This window comes from Solenopsis invicta, chromosome 11 (assembly GCF_016802725.1).
Source record: "Solenopsis invicta isolate M01_SB chromosome 11, UNIL_Sinv_3.0, whole genome shotgun sequence".
Lineage (NCBI taxonomy): Eukaryota > Metazoa > Arthropoda > Insecta > Hymenoptera > Formicidae > Solenopsis > Solenopsis invicta.
The window spans coordinates 9,066,086-9,082,646 of record NC_052674.1 but is presented as its reverse complement, the minus strand read 5'-3'; positions in this window follow the sequence as shown (position 1 = coordinate 9,082,646).

Genomic DNA, 16,561 nt, shown 5'->3' with positions numbered 1-16,561 from the left:
TTGAGTAAAATTGGTTTTTTTCCGAATTTCTCCAATATTTCTGTGTTCTGATAGCCCACAGAAGAGTTGTAACTTTTATCACGATGTATCGAATTTTTGAAGTGAAAATGGGAAGACTTATATCAGTCAAATTTCGAAATTTTTGAGTAAAATTTTTTTTGCGAATTTCTTTAATATCTCTGTGTTCTCATAGCCCCGAGAAGAGTTCTAACTTTTATCATTATGGATCAAATTGTTAAAGTGAAAAACCAAAGAGTTATATCAATCATAGTACTAAATTTTTGAGTAAAACTTTTTTGCGAATTTCTCAAATATCTCTGTGTTTTTATAGCCCCCAGAAGAGTTCTAACTTTTATCATAATAGATCGAATCGCTAAAGTGCAAGACGAAAGAGTTATATCAGTCAAAGTTCTGAAATTTTTGAGTAAAATTGGTTTTTTTCCGAATTTCTCCAATATTTCTGTGTTCTGATAGCCCACAGAAGAGTTGTAACTTTTATCACGATGTATCGAATTTTTGAAGTGAAAATGGGAAGACTTATATCAGTCAAATTTCGAAATTTTTGAGTAAAATTTTTTTTGCGAATTTCTTTAATATCTCTGTGTTCTCATAGCCCCGAGAAGAGTTCTAACTTTTATCATTATGGATCAAATCGTTAAAGTGAAAAACCAAAGAGTTATATCAATCAAAGTACGAAATTTTTGAGTAAAACTATTTTGCGAATTTCTCAAATATCTCTGTGTTTTTATAGCCCCCAGAAGAGTTCTAACTTTTATCATAATAGATCGAATCGCTAAAGTGCAAGACGAAAGAGTTATATCAGTCAAAGTTCGAAATTTTTGAGTAAAATTGGTTTTTTTCCGAATTTCTCCAATATTTCTGTGTTCTGATAGCCCACAGAAGACTTGTAACTTTTATCACGATGTATCGAATTTTTGAAGTGAAAATGGGAAGACTTATATCAGTCAAATTTCGAAATTTTTGAGTGAAATTTTTTTTGCGAATATCTTTAATATCTCTGTGTTCTCATAGCCCCGAGAAGAGTTCTAACTTTTATCATTATGGATCAAATCGTTAAAGTGAAAAACCAAAGAGTTATATCAATCAAAGTACGAAATTTTTGAGTAAAACTATTTTGCGAATTTCTCAAATATCTCTGTGTTTTTATAGCCCCCAGAAGAGTTCTAACTTTTATCATAATAGATCGAATCGCTAAAGTGCAAGACGAAAGGGTTAGATCAGTCAAAGTTTGAAATTTTTGAGTAAAATTGGTTTTTTTCCGAATTTCTCCAATATTTCTGTGTTCTGATAGCCCACAGAAGAGTTGTAACTTTTATCACGATGTATCGAATTTTTGAAGTGAAAATGGGAAGACTTATATCAGTCAAATTTCGAAATTTTTGAGTGAAATTTTTTTTGCGAATTTCTTTAATATCTCTGTGTTCTCATAGCCCCGAGAAGAGTTCTAACTTTTATCATTATGGATCAAATCGTTAAAGTGAAAAACCAAAGAGTTATATCAATCAAAGTACGAAATTTTTGAGTAAAACTATTTTGCGAATTTCTCAAATATCTCTGTGTTTTTATAGCCCCCAGAAGAGTTCTAACTTTTATCATAATAGATCGAATCGCTAAAGTGCAAGACGAAAGAGTTATATCAGTCAAAGTTCGAAATTTTTGAGTAAAATTGGTTTTTTTCCGAATTTCTCCAATATTTCTGTGTTCTGATAGCCCACAGAAGAGTTGTAACTTTTATCACGATGTATCGAATTTTTGAAGTGAAAATGGGAAGACTTATATCAGTCAAATTTCGAAATTTTTGAGTGAAATTTTTTTTGCGAATTTCTTTAATATCTCTGTGTTCTCATAGCCCCGAGAAGAGTTCTAACTTTTATCATTATGGATCAAATCGTTAAAGTGAAAAACCAAAGAGTTATATCAATCAAAGTACGAAATTTTTGAGTAAAACTATTTTGCGAATTTCTCAAATATCTCTGTGTTTTTATAGCCCCCAGAAGAGTTCTAACTTTTATCATAATAGATCGAATCGCTAAAGTGCAAGACGAAAGGGTTAGATCAGTCAAAGTTTGAAATTTTTGAGTAAAATTGGTTTTTTTCCGAATTTCTCCAATATTTCTGTGTTCTGATAGCCCACAGAAGAGTTGTAACTTTTATCACGATGTATCGAATTTTTGAAGTGAAAATGGGAAGACTTATATCAGTCAAATTTCGAAATTTTTGAGTAAAATTTTTTTTGCGAATTTCTTTAATATCTCTGTGTTCTCATAGCCCCGAGAAGAGTTCTAACTTTTATCATTATGGATCAAATTGTTAAAGTGAAAAACCAAAGAGTTATATCAATCATAGTACTAAATTTTTGAGTAAAACTTTTTTGCGAATTTCTCAAATATCTCTGTGTTTTTATAGCCCCCAGAAGAGTTCTAACTTTTATCATAATAGATCGAATCGCTAAAGTGCAAGACGAAAGGGTTAGATCAGTCAAAGTTTGAAATTTTTGAGTAAAATTGGTTTTTTTCCGAATTTCTCCAATATTTCTGTGTTCTGATAGCCCACAGAAGAGTTGTAACTTTTATCACGATGTATCGAATTTTTGAAGTGAAAATGGGAAGACTTATATCAGTCAAATTTCGAAATTTTTGAGTGAAATTTTTTTTGCGAATTTCTTTAATATCTCTGTGTTCTCATAGCCCCGAGAAGAGTTCTAACTTTTATCATTATGTATCAAATCGTTAAAGTGAAAAACCAAAGAGTTATATCAATCAAAGTACGAAATTTTTGAGTAAAACTATTTTGCGAATTTCTCAAATATCTCTGTGTTTTTATAGCCCCCAGAAGAGTTCTAACTTTTATCATAATAGATCGAATCGCTAAAGTGCAAGACGAAAGAGTTATATCAGTCAAAGTTCGAAATTTTTGAGTAAAATTGGTTTTTTTCCGAATTTCTCCAATATTTCTGTGTTCTGATAGCCCACAGAAGAGTTGTAACTTTTATCACGATGTATCGAATTTTTGAAGTGAAAATGGGAAGACTTATATCAGTCAAATTTAGAAATTTTTGAGTGAAATTTTTTTTGCGAATATCTTTAATATCTCTGTGTTCTCATAGCCCCGAGAAGAGTTCTAACTTTTATCATTATGTATCAAATCGTTAAAGTGAAAAACCAAAGAGTTATATCAATCAAAGTACGAAATTTTTGAGTAAAACTATTTTGCGAATTTCTCAAATATCTCTGTGTTTTTATAGCCCCCAGAAGAGTTCTAACTTTTATCATAATAGATCGAATCGCTAAAGTGCAAGACGAAAGGGTTAGAACAGTCAAAGTTTGAAATTTTTGAGTAAAATTGTTTTTTTTCCGAATTTCTCCAATATTTCTGTGTTCTGATAGCCCACAGAAGACTTGTAACTTTTATCACGATGTATCGAATTTTTGAAGTGAAAATGGGAAGACTTATATCAGTCAAATTTAGAAATTTTTGAGTGAAATTTTTTTTGCGAATATCTTTAATATCTCTGTGTTCTCATAGCCCCGAGAAGAGTTCTAACTTTTATCATTATGTATCAAATCGTTAAAGTGAAAAACCAAAGAGTTATATCAATCAAAGTACGAAATTTTTGAGTAAAACTATTTTGCGAATTTCTCAAATATCTCTGTGTTTTTATAGCCCCCAGAATAGTTCTAACTTTTATCATAATAGATCGAATCGCTAAAGTGCAAGACGAAAGGTTTAGATCAGTCAAAGATGGAAATTTTTGAGTAAAATTGGTTTTTTTTCCGAATTTCTCCAATATTTCTGTGTTCTGATAGCCCACAGAAGAGTTGTAACTTTTATCACGATGTATCGAATTTTTGAAGTGAAAATGGGAAGACTTATATCAGTCAAATTTCGAAATTTTTGAGTAAAATTTTTTTTGCGAATTTCTTTAATATCTCTGTGTTCTCATAGCCCCGAGAAGAGTTCTAACTTTTATCATTATGGATCAAATTGTTAAAATGAAAAACCAAAGAGTTATATCAATCATAGTACTAAATTTTTGAGTAAAACTTTTTTGCGAATTTCTCAAATATCTCTGTGTTTTTATAGCCCCCAGAAGAGTTCTAACTTTTATCATAATAGATCGAATCGCTAAAGTGCAAGACGAAAGGGTTAGATCAGTCAAAGTTTGAAATTTTTGAGTAAAATTGGTTTTTTTCCGAATTTCTCCAATATTTCTGTGTTCTGATAGCCCACAGAAGAGTTGTAACTTTTATCACGATGTATCGAATTTTTGAAGTGAAAATGGGAAGACTTATATCAGTCAAATTTCGAAATTTTTGAGTAAAACTTTTTTTGCGAATTTCTTTAATATCTCTGTGTTCTCATAGCCCCGAGAAGAGTTCTAACTTTTATCATTATGGATCAAATTGTTAAAGTGAAAAACCAAAGAGTTATATCAATCATAGTACTAAATTTTTGAGTAAAACTTTTTTGCGAATTTCTCAAATATCTCTGTGTTTTTATAGCCCCCAGAAGAGTTCTAACTTTTATCATAATAGATCGAATCGCTAAAGTGCAAGACGAAAGAGTTATATCAGTCAAAGTTCGAAATTTTTGAGTAAAATTGGTTTTTTTCCGAATTTCTCCAATATTTCTGTGTTCTGATAGCCCACAGAAGTGTTGTAACTTTTATCACGATGTATCGAATTTTTGAAGTGAAAATGGGAAGACTTATATCAGTCAAATTTCGAAATTATTGAATAAAATTTTTTTTGCGAATTTCTTTAATATCTCTGTGTTCTCATAGCCCCGAGAAGAGTTCTAACTTTTATCATTATGGATCAAATCGCTAAAGTGAAAAACCAAAGAGTTATATCAATCAAAGTACGAAATTTTTGAGTAAAACTATTTTGCGAATTTCTCAAATATCTCTGTGTTTTTATAGCCCCCAGAAGAGTTCTAACTTTTATCATAATAGATCGAATCGCTAAAGTGCAAGACGAAAGAGTTATATCAGTCAAAGTTCGAAATTTTTGAGTAAAATTGGTTTTTTTCCGAATTTCTCCAATATTTCTGTGTTCTGATAGCCCACAGAAGAGTTGTAACCTTTATCACGATGTATCGAATTTTTGAAGTGAAAAAGGGAAGACTTATATCAGTCAAATTTCGAAATTTTTGAGTGAAATTTTTTTTGCGAATTTCTTTAATATCTCTGTGTTCTCATAGCCCCGAGAAGAGTTCTAACTTTTATCATTATGGATCAAATCGTTAAAGTGAAAAACCAAAGAGTTATATCAATCAAAGTACGAAATTTTTGAGTAAAACTATTTTGCGAATTTCTCAAATATCTCTGTGTTTTTATAGCCCCCAGAAGAGTTCTAACTTTTATCATAATAGATCGAATCGCTAAAGTGCAAGACGAAAGGGTTAGATCAGTCAAAGTTTGAAATTTTTGAGTAAAATTGGTTTTTTTCCGAATTTCTCCAATATTTCTGTGTTCTGATAGCCCACAGAAGAGTTGTAACTTTTATCACGATGTATCGAATTTTTGAAGTGAAAATGGGAAGACTTATATCAGTCAAATTTCGAAATTTTTGAGTAAAATTTTTTTTGCGAATTTCTTTAATATCTCTGTGTTCTCATAGCCCCGAGAAGAGTTCTAACTTTTATCATTATGGATCAAATCGTTAAAGTGAAAAACCAAAGAGTTATATCAATCAAAGTACGAAATTTTTGAGTAAAACTGTTTTGCGAATTTCTCAAATATCTCTGTGTTTTTATAGCCCCCAGAAGAGTTCTAACTTTTATCATAATAGATCGAATCGCTAAAGTGCAAGACGAAAGAGTTACATCTATCAAAGTACGAAATTTTTGAGTAAAACTTTTTTGCGATTTTCTCAAATATCTCTGTTATTTTATAGCCCCCAGAAGAGTTCTAACTTTTATCATAATAGATCGAATCGCTAAAGTGCAAGACGAAAGAGTTATATCAGTCAAAGTTCGAAATTTTTGAGTAAAATTGGTTTTTTCCGAATTTCTCCAATATTTCTGTGTTCTGATAGCCCACAGAAGAGTTGTAACTTTTATCACGATGTATCGAATTTTTGAAGTGAAAAAGGGAAGACTTATATCAGTCAAATTTCGAAATTTTTGAGTGAAATTTTTTTTGCGAATTTCTTTAATATCTCTGTGTTCTCATAGCCCCGAGAAGAGTTCTAACTTTTATCATTATGGATCAAATCGCTAAAGTGAAAAACGAAAGAGTTATATCAATCAAAGTACGAAATTTTTGAGTAAAACTATTTTGCGAATTTCTCAAATATCTCTGTGTTTTTATAGCACCCAGAAGAGTTCTAACTTTTATCATAATCGATCGAATCGCTAAAGTGAAAAACGAAAGAGTTATATCAATCAAAGTACGAAATTTTTGAGTAAAACTTTTTTGCGAATTTCTCAAATATCTCTGTTATTTTATAGCCCCCAGAAGAGTTCTAACTTTTATCATAATAGATCGAATCGCTAAAGTGCAAGACGAAAGAGTTATATCAGTCAAAGTTCGAAATTTTTGAGTAAAATTGGTTTTTTTCCGAATTTCTCCAATATTTCTGTGTTCTGATAGCCCACAGAAGAGTTGTAACTTTTATCACGATGTATCGAATTTTTGAAGTGAAAATGGGAAGACTTATATCAGTCAAATTTCGAAATTTTTGAGTGAAATTTTTTTTGCGAATTTCTTTAATATCTCTGTGTTCTCATAGCCCCGAGAAGAGTTCTAACTTTTATCATTATGTATCAAATCGTTAAAGTGAAAAACCAAAGAGTTATATCAATCAAAGTACGAAATTTTTGAGTAAAACTATTTTGCGAATTTCTCAAATATCTCTGTGTTTTTATAGCCCCCAGAAGAGTTCTAACTTTTATCATAATAGATCGAATCGCTAAAGTGCAAGACGAAAGGGTTAGATCAGTCAAAGTTTGAAATTTTTGAGTAAAATTGGTTTTTTTCCGAATTTCTCCAATATTTCTGTGTTCTGATAGCCCACAGAAGAGTTGTAACTTTTATCACGATGTATCGAATTTTTGAAGTGAAAATGGGAAGACTTATATCAGTCAAATTTCGAAATTTTTGAGTAAAATTTTTTTTGCGAATTTCTTTAATATCTCTGTGTTCTCATAGCCCCGAGAAGAGTTCTAACTTTTATCATTATGGATCAAATCGCTAAAGTGAAAAACCAAAGAGTTATATCAATCAAAGTACGAAATTTTTGAGTAAAACTATTTTGCGAATTTCTCAAATATCTCTGTGTTTTTATAGCCCCCAGAAGAGTTCTAACTTTTATCATAATCGATCGAATCGCTAAAGTGAAAAACGAAAGAGTTACATCTATCAAAGTACGAAATTTTTGAGTAAAACTTTTTTGCGATTTTCTCAAATATCTCTGTTATTTTATAGCCCCCAGAAGAGTTCTAACTTTTATCATAATAGATCGAATCGCTAAAGTGCAAGACGAAAGAGTTATATCAGTCAAAGTTCGAAATTTTTGAGTAAAATTGGTTTTTTTCCGAATTTCTCCAATATTTCTGTGTTCTGATAGCCCACAGAAGAGTTGTAACTTTTATCACGATGTATCGAATTTTTGAAGTGAAAATGGGAAGACTTATATCAGTCAAATTTCGAAATTTTTGAGTGAAATTTTTTTTGCGAATTTCTTTAATATTTCTGTGTTCTCATAGCCCCGAGAAGAGTTCTAACTTTTATCATTATGGATCAAATCGCTAAAGTGAAAAACCAAAGAGTTATATCAATCATAGTACTAAATTTTTGAGTAAAACTTTTTTGCGAATTTCTCAAATATCTCTGTGTTTTTATAGCCCCCAGAAGAGTTCTAACTTTTATCATAATAGATCGAATCGCTAAAGTGCAAGACGAAAGGGTTAGATCAGTCAAAGTTTGAAATTTTTGAGTAAAATTGGTTTTTTTCCGAATTTCTCCAATATTTCTGTGTTCTGATAGCCCACAGAAGAGTTGTAACTTTTATCACGATGTATCGAATTTTTGAAGTGAAAATGGGAAGACTTATATCAGTCAAATTTCGAAATTTTTGAGTGAAATTTTTTTTGCGAATTTCTTTAATATCTCTGTGTTCTCATAGCCCCGAGAAGAGTTCTAACTTTTATCATTATGGATCAAATCGTTAAAGTGAAAAACCAAAGAGTTATATCAATCAAAGTACGAAATTTTTGAGTAAAACTATTTTGCGAATTTCTCAAATATCTCTGTGTTTTTATAGCCCCCAGAAGAGTTCTAACTTTTATCATAATAGATCGAATCGCTAAAGTGCAAGACGAAAGAGTTACATCAGTCAAAGTTCGAAATTTTTGAGTAAAATTGGTTTTTTTCCGAATTTCTCCAATATTTCTGTGTTCTGATAGCCCACAGAAGAGTTGTAACTTTTATCACGATGTATCGAATTTTTGAAGTGAAAATGGGAAGACTTATATCAGTCAAATTTCGAAATTTTTGAGTAAAATTTTTTTTGCGAATTTCTTTAATATCTCTGTGTTCTCATAGCCCCGAGAAGAGTTCTAACTTTTATCATTATGGATCAAATTGTTAAAGTGAAAAACCAAAGAGTTATATCAATCATAGTACTAAATTTTTGAGTAAAACTTTTTTGCGAATTTCTCAAATATCTCTGTGTTTTTATAGCCCCCAGAAGAGTTCTAACTTTTATCATAATAGATCGAATCGCTAAAGTGCAAGACGAAAGGGTTAGATCAGTCAAAGTTTGAAATTTTTGAGTAAAATTGGTTTTTTTCCGAATTTCTCCAATATTTCTGTGTTCTGATAGCCCACAGAAGAGTTGTAACTTTTATCACGATGTATCGAATTTTTGAAGTGAAAAAGGGAAGACTTATATCAGTCAAATTTCGAAATTTTTGAGTGAAATTTTTTTTGCGAATTTCTTTAATATCTCTGTGTTCTCATAGCCCCGAGAAGAGTTCTAACTTTTATCATTATGGATCAAATCGCTAAAGTGAAAAACGAAAGAGTTATATCAATCAAAGTACGAAATTTTTGAGTAAAACTATTTTGCGAATTTCTCAAATATCTCTGTGTTTTTATAGCCCCCAGAAGAGTTCTAACTTTTATCATAATCGATCGAATCGCTAAAGTGAAAAACGAAAGAGTTACATCAATCAAAGTACGAAATTTTTGAGTAAAACTTTTTTGCGATTTTCTCAAATATCTCTGTTATTTTATAGCCCCCAGAAGAGTTCTAACTTTTATCATAATAGATCGAATCGCTAAAGTGCAAGACGAAAGAGTTATATCAAAGTTCGAAATTTTTGAGTAAAATTGTTTTTTTCCGAATTTCTCCAATATTTCTGTGTTCTGATAGCCCACAGAAGAGTTGTAACTTTTATCACGATGTATCGAATTTTTGAAGTGAAAAAGGGAAGACTTATATCAGTCAAATTTCGAAATTTTTGAGTGAAATTTTTTTTGCGAATTTCTTTAATATCTCTGTGTTCTCATAGCCCCGAGAAGAGTTCTAACTTTTATCATTATGGATCAAATCGCTAAAGTGAAAAACGAAAGAGTTATATCAATCAAAGTACGAAATTTTTGAGTAAAACTATTTTGCGAATTTCTCAAATATCTCTGTGTTTTTATAGCCCCCAGAAGAGTTCTAACTTTTATCATAATCGATCGAATCGCTAAAGTGAAAAACGAAAGAGTTATATCAATCAAAGTACGAAATTTTTGAGTAAAACTTTTTTGCGATTTTCTCAAATATCTCTGTGTTTTTATAGCCCCCAGAAGAGTTCTAACTTTTATCATAATAGATCGAATCGCTAAAGTGCAAGACGAAAGAGTTATATCAGTCAAAGTTCGAAATTTTTGAGTAAAATTGGTTTTTTTCCGAATTTCTCCAATATCTCTGTGTTCTGATAGCCCACAGAAGAGTTGTAACTTTTATCACGATGTATCGAATTTTTGAAGTGAAAAAGGGAAGACTTATATCAGTCAAATTTCGAAATTTTTGAGTGAAATTTTTTTGCGAATTTCTTTAATATCTCTGTGTTCTCATAGCCCCGAGAAGAGTTCTAACTTTTATCATTATGGATCAAATCGTTAAAGTGAAAAACCAAAGAGTTATATCAATCAAAGTACTAAATTTTTGAGTAAAACTTTTTTGCGAATTTCTCAAATATCTCTGTGTTTTTATAGCCCCCAGAAGAGTTCTAACTTTTATCATAATAGATCGAATCGCTAAAGTGCAAGACGAAAGGGTTAGATCAGTCAAAGTTTGAAATTTTTGAGTAAAATTGGTTTTTTTCCGAATTTCTCCAATATTTCTGTTTTCTGATAGCCCACAGAAGAGTTGTAACTTTTATCACGATGTATCGAATTTTTGAAGTGAAAATGGGAAGACTTATATCAGTCAAATTTCGAAATTTTTGAGTAAAATTTTTTTTGCGAATTTCTTTAATATCTCTGTGTTCTCATAGCCCCGAGAAGAGTTCTAACTTTTATCATTATGGATCAAATTGTTAAAGTGAAAAACCAAAGAGTTATATCAATCATAGTACTAAATTTTTGAGTAAAACTTTTTTGCGAATTTCTCAAATATCTCTGTGTTTTTATAGCCCCCAGAAGAGTTCTAACTTTTATCATAATAGATCGAATCGCTAAAGTGCAAGACGAAAGGGTTAGATCAGTCAAAGTTTGAAATTTTTGAGTAAAATTGGTTTTTTTTCCGAATTTCTCCAATATTTCTGTGTTCTGATAGCCCACAGAAGAGTTGTAACTTTTATCACGATGTATCGAATTTTTGAAGTGAAAATGGGAAGACTTATATCAGTCAAATTTAGAAATTTTTGAGTGAAATTTTTTTTGCCAATATTTTTAATATCTCTGTGTTCTCTTAGCCCCGAGAAGAGTTCTAACTTTTATCATTATGTATCAAATCGTTAAAGTGAAAAACCAAAGAGTTATATCAATCAAAGTACGAAATTTTTGAGTAAAACTATTTTGGGAATTTCTCAAATATCTCTGTGTTTTTATAGCCCCCAGAAGAGTTCTAACTTTTATCATAATCGATCGAATCGCTAAAGTGCAAGACGAAAGAGTTATATCAGTCAAAGTTCGAAATTCTTGAGTAAAATTGGTTTTTTTCCGAATTTCTCCAATATTTCTGTGTTCTGATAGCCCACAGAAGACTTGTAACTTTTATCACGATGTATCGAATTTTTGAAGTGAAAATGGGAAGACTTATATCAGTCAAATTTAGAAATTTTTGAGTGAAATTTTTTTTGCGAATATCTTTAATATCTCTGTGTTCTCATAGCCCCGAGAAGAGTTCTAACTTTTATCATTATGTATCAAATCGTTAAAGTGAAAAACCAAAGAGTTATATCAATCAAAGTACGAAATTTTTGAGTAAAACTATTTTGCGAATTTCTCAAATATCTCTGTGTTTTTATAGCCCCCAGAAGAGTTCTAACTTTTATCATAATAGATCGAATCGCTAAAGTGCAAGACGAAAGGGTTAGATCAGTCAAAGTTTGAAATTTTTGAGTAAAATTGGTTTTTTTCCGAATTTCTCCAATATTTCTGTGTTCTGATAGCCCACAGAAGACTTGTAACTTTTATCACGATGTATCGAATTTTTGAAGTGAAAATGGGAAGACTTATATCAGTCAAATTTCGAAATTTTTGAGTGAAATTTTTTTTGCGAATTTCTTTAATATCTCTGTGTTCTCATAGCCCCGAGAAGAGTTCTAACTTTTATCATTATGTATCAAATCGTTAAAGTGAAAAACCAAAGAGTTATATCAATCAAAGTACGAAATTTTTGAGTAAAACTATTTTGCGAATTTCTCAAATATCTCTGTGTTTTTATAGCCCCCAGAAGAGTTCTAACTTTTATCATAATAGATCGAATCGCTAAAGTGCAAGACGAAAGAGTTATATCAGTCAAAGTTCGAAATTTTTGAATAAAATTGGTTTTTTTCCGAATTTCTCCAATATTTCTGTGTTCTGATAGCCCACAGAAGAGTTGTAACTTTTATCACGATGTATCGAATTTTTGAAGTGAAAATGGGAAGACTTATATCAGTCAAATTTCGAAATTTTTGAGTGAAATTTTTTTTGCGAATTTCTTTAATATCTCTGTGTTCTCATAGCCCAGAGAAGTGTTCTAACTATTATCATTATGGATCAAATCGTAAAAGTGAAAAACCAAAGAGTTATATCAATCAAAGTACTATAATTTTGAGTAATACTTTTTTGCGAATTTCTCAAATATCTTTGTGTTTTTATAGCCCCCAGAAGAGTTCTAACTTTTATCATAATAGATCGAATCGCTAAAGTGCAAGACGAAAGGGTTAGATCAGTCAAAGTTTGAAATTTTTGAGTAAAATTGGTTTTTTTCCGAATTTCTCCAATATTTCTGTGTTCTGATAGCCCACAGAAGAGTTGTAACTTTTATCACGATGTATCGAATTTTTGAAGTGAAAATGGGAAGACTTATATCAGTCAAATTTCGAAATTTTTGAGTAAAATTTTTTTTGCGAATTTCTTTAATATCTTTGTGTTCTCATAGCCCCGAGAAGAGTTCTAACTTTTATCATTATGGATCAAATTGTTAAAGTGAAAAACCAAAGAGTTATATCAATCATAGTACTAAATTTTTGAGTAAAACTTTTTTGCGAATTTCTCAAATATCTCTGTGTTTTTATAGCCCCCAGAAGAGTTCTAACTTTTATCATAATAGATCGAATCGCTAAAGTGCAAGACGAAAGGGTTAGATCAGTCAAAGTTTGAAATTTTTGAGTAAAATTGGTTTTTTTCCGAATTTCTCCAATATTTCTGTTTTCTGATAGCCCACAGAAGAGTTGTAACTTTTATCACGATGTATCGAATTTTTGAAGTGAAAAAGGGAAGACTTATATCAGTCAAATTTCGAAATTTTTGAGTGAAATTTTTTTTGCGAATTTCTTTAATATCTCTGTGTTCTCATAGCCCCGAGAAGAGTTCTAACTTTTATCATTATGGATCAAATCGCTAAAGTGAAAAACCAAAGAGTTATACCATTCAAAGTACTAAATTTTTGAATAAACTTTTTTGCGAATTTCTCAAATATCTCTGTGTTTTTATAGCCACAGAAGAGTTCTAACTTTTATCATAATAGATCGAATCGCTAAAGTGCAAGATGAAAGAGTTATATCAGTCAAAGTTCTAAATTTTTGAGTAAAATTGGTTTTTTTCCGAATTTCTCCAATATATCTGTGTTCTGATAGCCCACAGAAGAGTTGTAACTTTTATCACGATGTATCGAATTTATGAAGTGAAAATGGGAAGACTTATATCAGTCAAATTTCGAAATTTTTGAGTAAAATTTTTTTTGCGAATTTCTTTAATATCTCTGTGTTCTCATAGCCCCGAGAAGAGTTCTAACTTTTATCATTATGGATCAAATTGTTAAAGTGAAAAACCAAAGAGTTATATCAATCATAGTACTAAATTTTTGAGTAAAACTTTTTTGCGAATTTCTCAAATATCTCTGTGTTTTTATAGCCCCCAGAAGAGTTCTAACTTTTATCATAATAGATCGAATCGCTAAAGTGCAAGACGAAAGGGTTAGATCAGTCAAAGTTTGAAATTTTTGAGTAAAATTGGTTTTTTTCCGAATTTCTCCAATATTTCTGTTTTCTGATAGCCCACAGAAGACTTGTAACTTTTATCACGATGTATCGAATTTTTGAAGTGAAAATGGGAAGACTTATATCAGTCAAATTTCGAAATTTTTGAGTGAAATTTTTTTTGCGAATTTCTTTAATATCTCTGTGTTCTCATAGCCCCGAGAAGAGTTCTAACTTTTATCATTATGTATCAAATCGTTAAAGTGAAAAACCAAAGAGTTATATCAATCAAAGTACGAAATTTTTGAGTAAAACTATTTTGCGAATTTCTCAAATATCTCTGTGTTTTTATAGCCCCCAGAAGAGTTCTAACTTTTATCATAATAGATCGAATCGCTAAAGTGCAAGACGAAAGAGTTATATCAGTCAAAGTTCGAAATTTTTGAGTAAAATTGGTTTTTTTCCGAATTTCTCCAATATTTCTGTGTTCTGATAGCCCACAGAAGACTTGTAACTTTTATCACGATGTATCGAATTTTTGAAGTGAAAATGGGAAGACTTATATCAGTCAAATTTCGAAATTTTTGAGTGAAATTTTTTTTGCGAATTTCTTTAATATCTCTGTGTTCTCATAGCCCCGAGAAGAGTTCTAACTTTTATCATTATGTATCAAATCGTTAAAGTGAAAAACCAAAGAGTTATATCAATCAAAGTACGAAATTTTTGAGTAAAACTATTTTGCGAATTTCTCAAATATCTCTGTGTTTTTATAGCCCCCAGAAGAGTTCTAACTTTTATCATAATAGATCGAATCGCTAAAGTGCAAGACGAAAGGGTTAGATCAGTCAAAGTTTGAAATTTTTGAGTAAAATTGGTTTTTTTCCGAATTTCTCCAATATTTCTGTGTTCTGATAGCCCACAGAAGAGTTGTAACTTTTATCACGATGTATCGAATTTTTGAAGTGAAAATGGGAAGACTTATATCAGTCAAATTTCGAAATTTTTGAGTGAAATTTTTTTTGCGAATTTCTTTAATATCTCTGTGTTCTCATAGCCCCGAGAAGAGTTCTAACTTTTATCATTATGTATCAAATCGTTAAAGTGAAAAACCAAAGAGTTATATCAATCAAAGTACGAAATTTTTGAGTAAAACTATTTTGCGAATTTCTCAAATATCTCTGTGTTTTTATAGCCCCCAGAAGAGTTCTAACTTTTATCATAATAGATCGAATCGCTAAAGTGCAAGACGAAAGGGTTAGATCAGTCAAAGTTCGAAATTTTTGAGTAAAATTGGTTTTTTTCCGAATTTCTCCAATATTTCTGTGTTCTGATAGCCCACAGAAGAGTTGTAACTTTTATCACGATGTATCGAATTTTTGAAGTGAAAATGGGAAGACTTATATCAGTCAAATTTCGAAATTTTTGAGAAAATTTTTTTTGCGAATTTCTTTAATATCTCTGTGTTCTCATAGCCCCGAGAAGAGTTCTAACTTTTATCATTATGGATCAAATTGTTAAAGTGAAAAACCAAAGAGTTATATCAATCATAGTACTAAATTTTTGAGTAAAACTTTTTTGCGAATCTCTCAAATATCTCTGTGTTTTTATAGCCCCCAGAAGAGTTCTAACTTTTATCATAATAGATCGAATCGCTAAAGTGCAAGACGAAAGGGTTAGATCAGTCAAAGTTTGAAATTTTTGAGTAAAATTGGTTTTTTTCCGAATTTCTCCAATATTTCTGTGTTCTGATAGCCCACAGAAGAGTTGTAACTTTTATCACGATGTATCGAATTTTTGAAGTGAAAATGGGAAGACTTATATCAGTCAAATTTCGAAATTTTTGAGTGAAATTTTTTTTGCGAATTTCTTTAATATCTCTGTGTTCTCATAGCCCCGAGAAGAGTTCTAACTTTTATCATTATGTATCAAATCGTTAAAGTGAAAAACCAAAGAGTTATATCAATCAAAGTACGAAATTTTTGAGTAAAACTATTTTGCGAATTTCTCAAATATCTCTGTGTTTTTATAGCCCCCAGAAGAGTTCTAACTTTTATCATAATAGATCGAATCGCTAAAGTGCAAGACGAAAGGGTTAGATCAGTCAAAGTTTGAAATTTTTGAGTAAAATTGGTTTTTTTCCGAATTTCTCCAATATTTCTGTGTTCTGATAGCCCACAGAAGACTTGTAACTTTTATCACGATGTATCGAATTTTTGAAGTGAAAATGGGAAGACTTATATCAGTCAAATTTAGAAATTTTTGAGTGAAATTTTTTTTGCGAATATCTTTAATATCTCTGTGTTCTCATAGCCCCGAGAAGAGTTCTAACTTTTATCATTATGTATCAAATCGTTAAAGTGAAAAACCAAAGAGTTATATCAATCAAAGTACGAAATTTTTGAGTAAAACTTTTTGCGAATTTCTCAAATATCTCTGTGTTTTTATAGCCCCCAGAAGAGTTCTAACTTTTATCATAATAGATCGAATCGCTAAAGTGCAAGACGAAAGAGTTATATCAGTCAAAGTTCGAAATTTTTGAGTAAAATTGGTTTTTTTCCGAATTTCTCCAATATTTCTGTGTTCTGATAGCCCACAGAAGAGTTGTAACTTTTATCACGATGTATCGAATTTTTGAAGTGAAAATGGGAAGACTTATATCAGTCAAATTTCGAAATTTTTGAGTGAAATTTTTTTTGCGAATTTCTTTAATATCTCTGTGTTCTCATAGCCCCGAGAAGAGTTCTAACTTTTATCATTATGTATCAAATCGTTAAAGTGAAAAACCAAAGAGTTATATCAATCAAAGTACGAAATTTTTGAGTAAAACTATTTTGCGAATTTCTCAAATATCTCTGTGTTTTTATAGCCCCCAGAAGAGTTCTAACTTTTATCATAATAGATCGAATCGCTA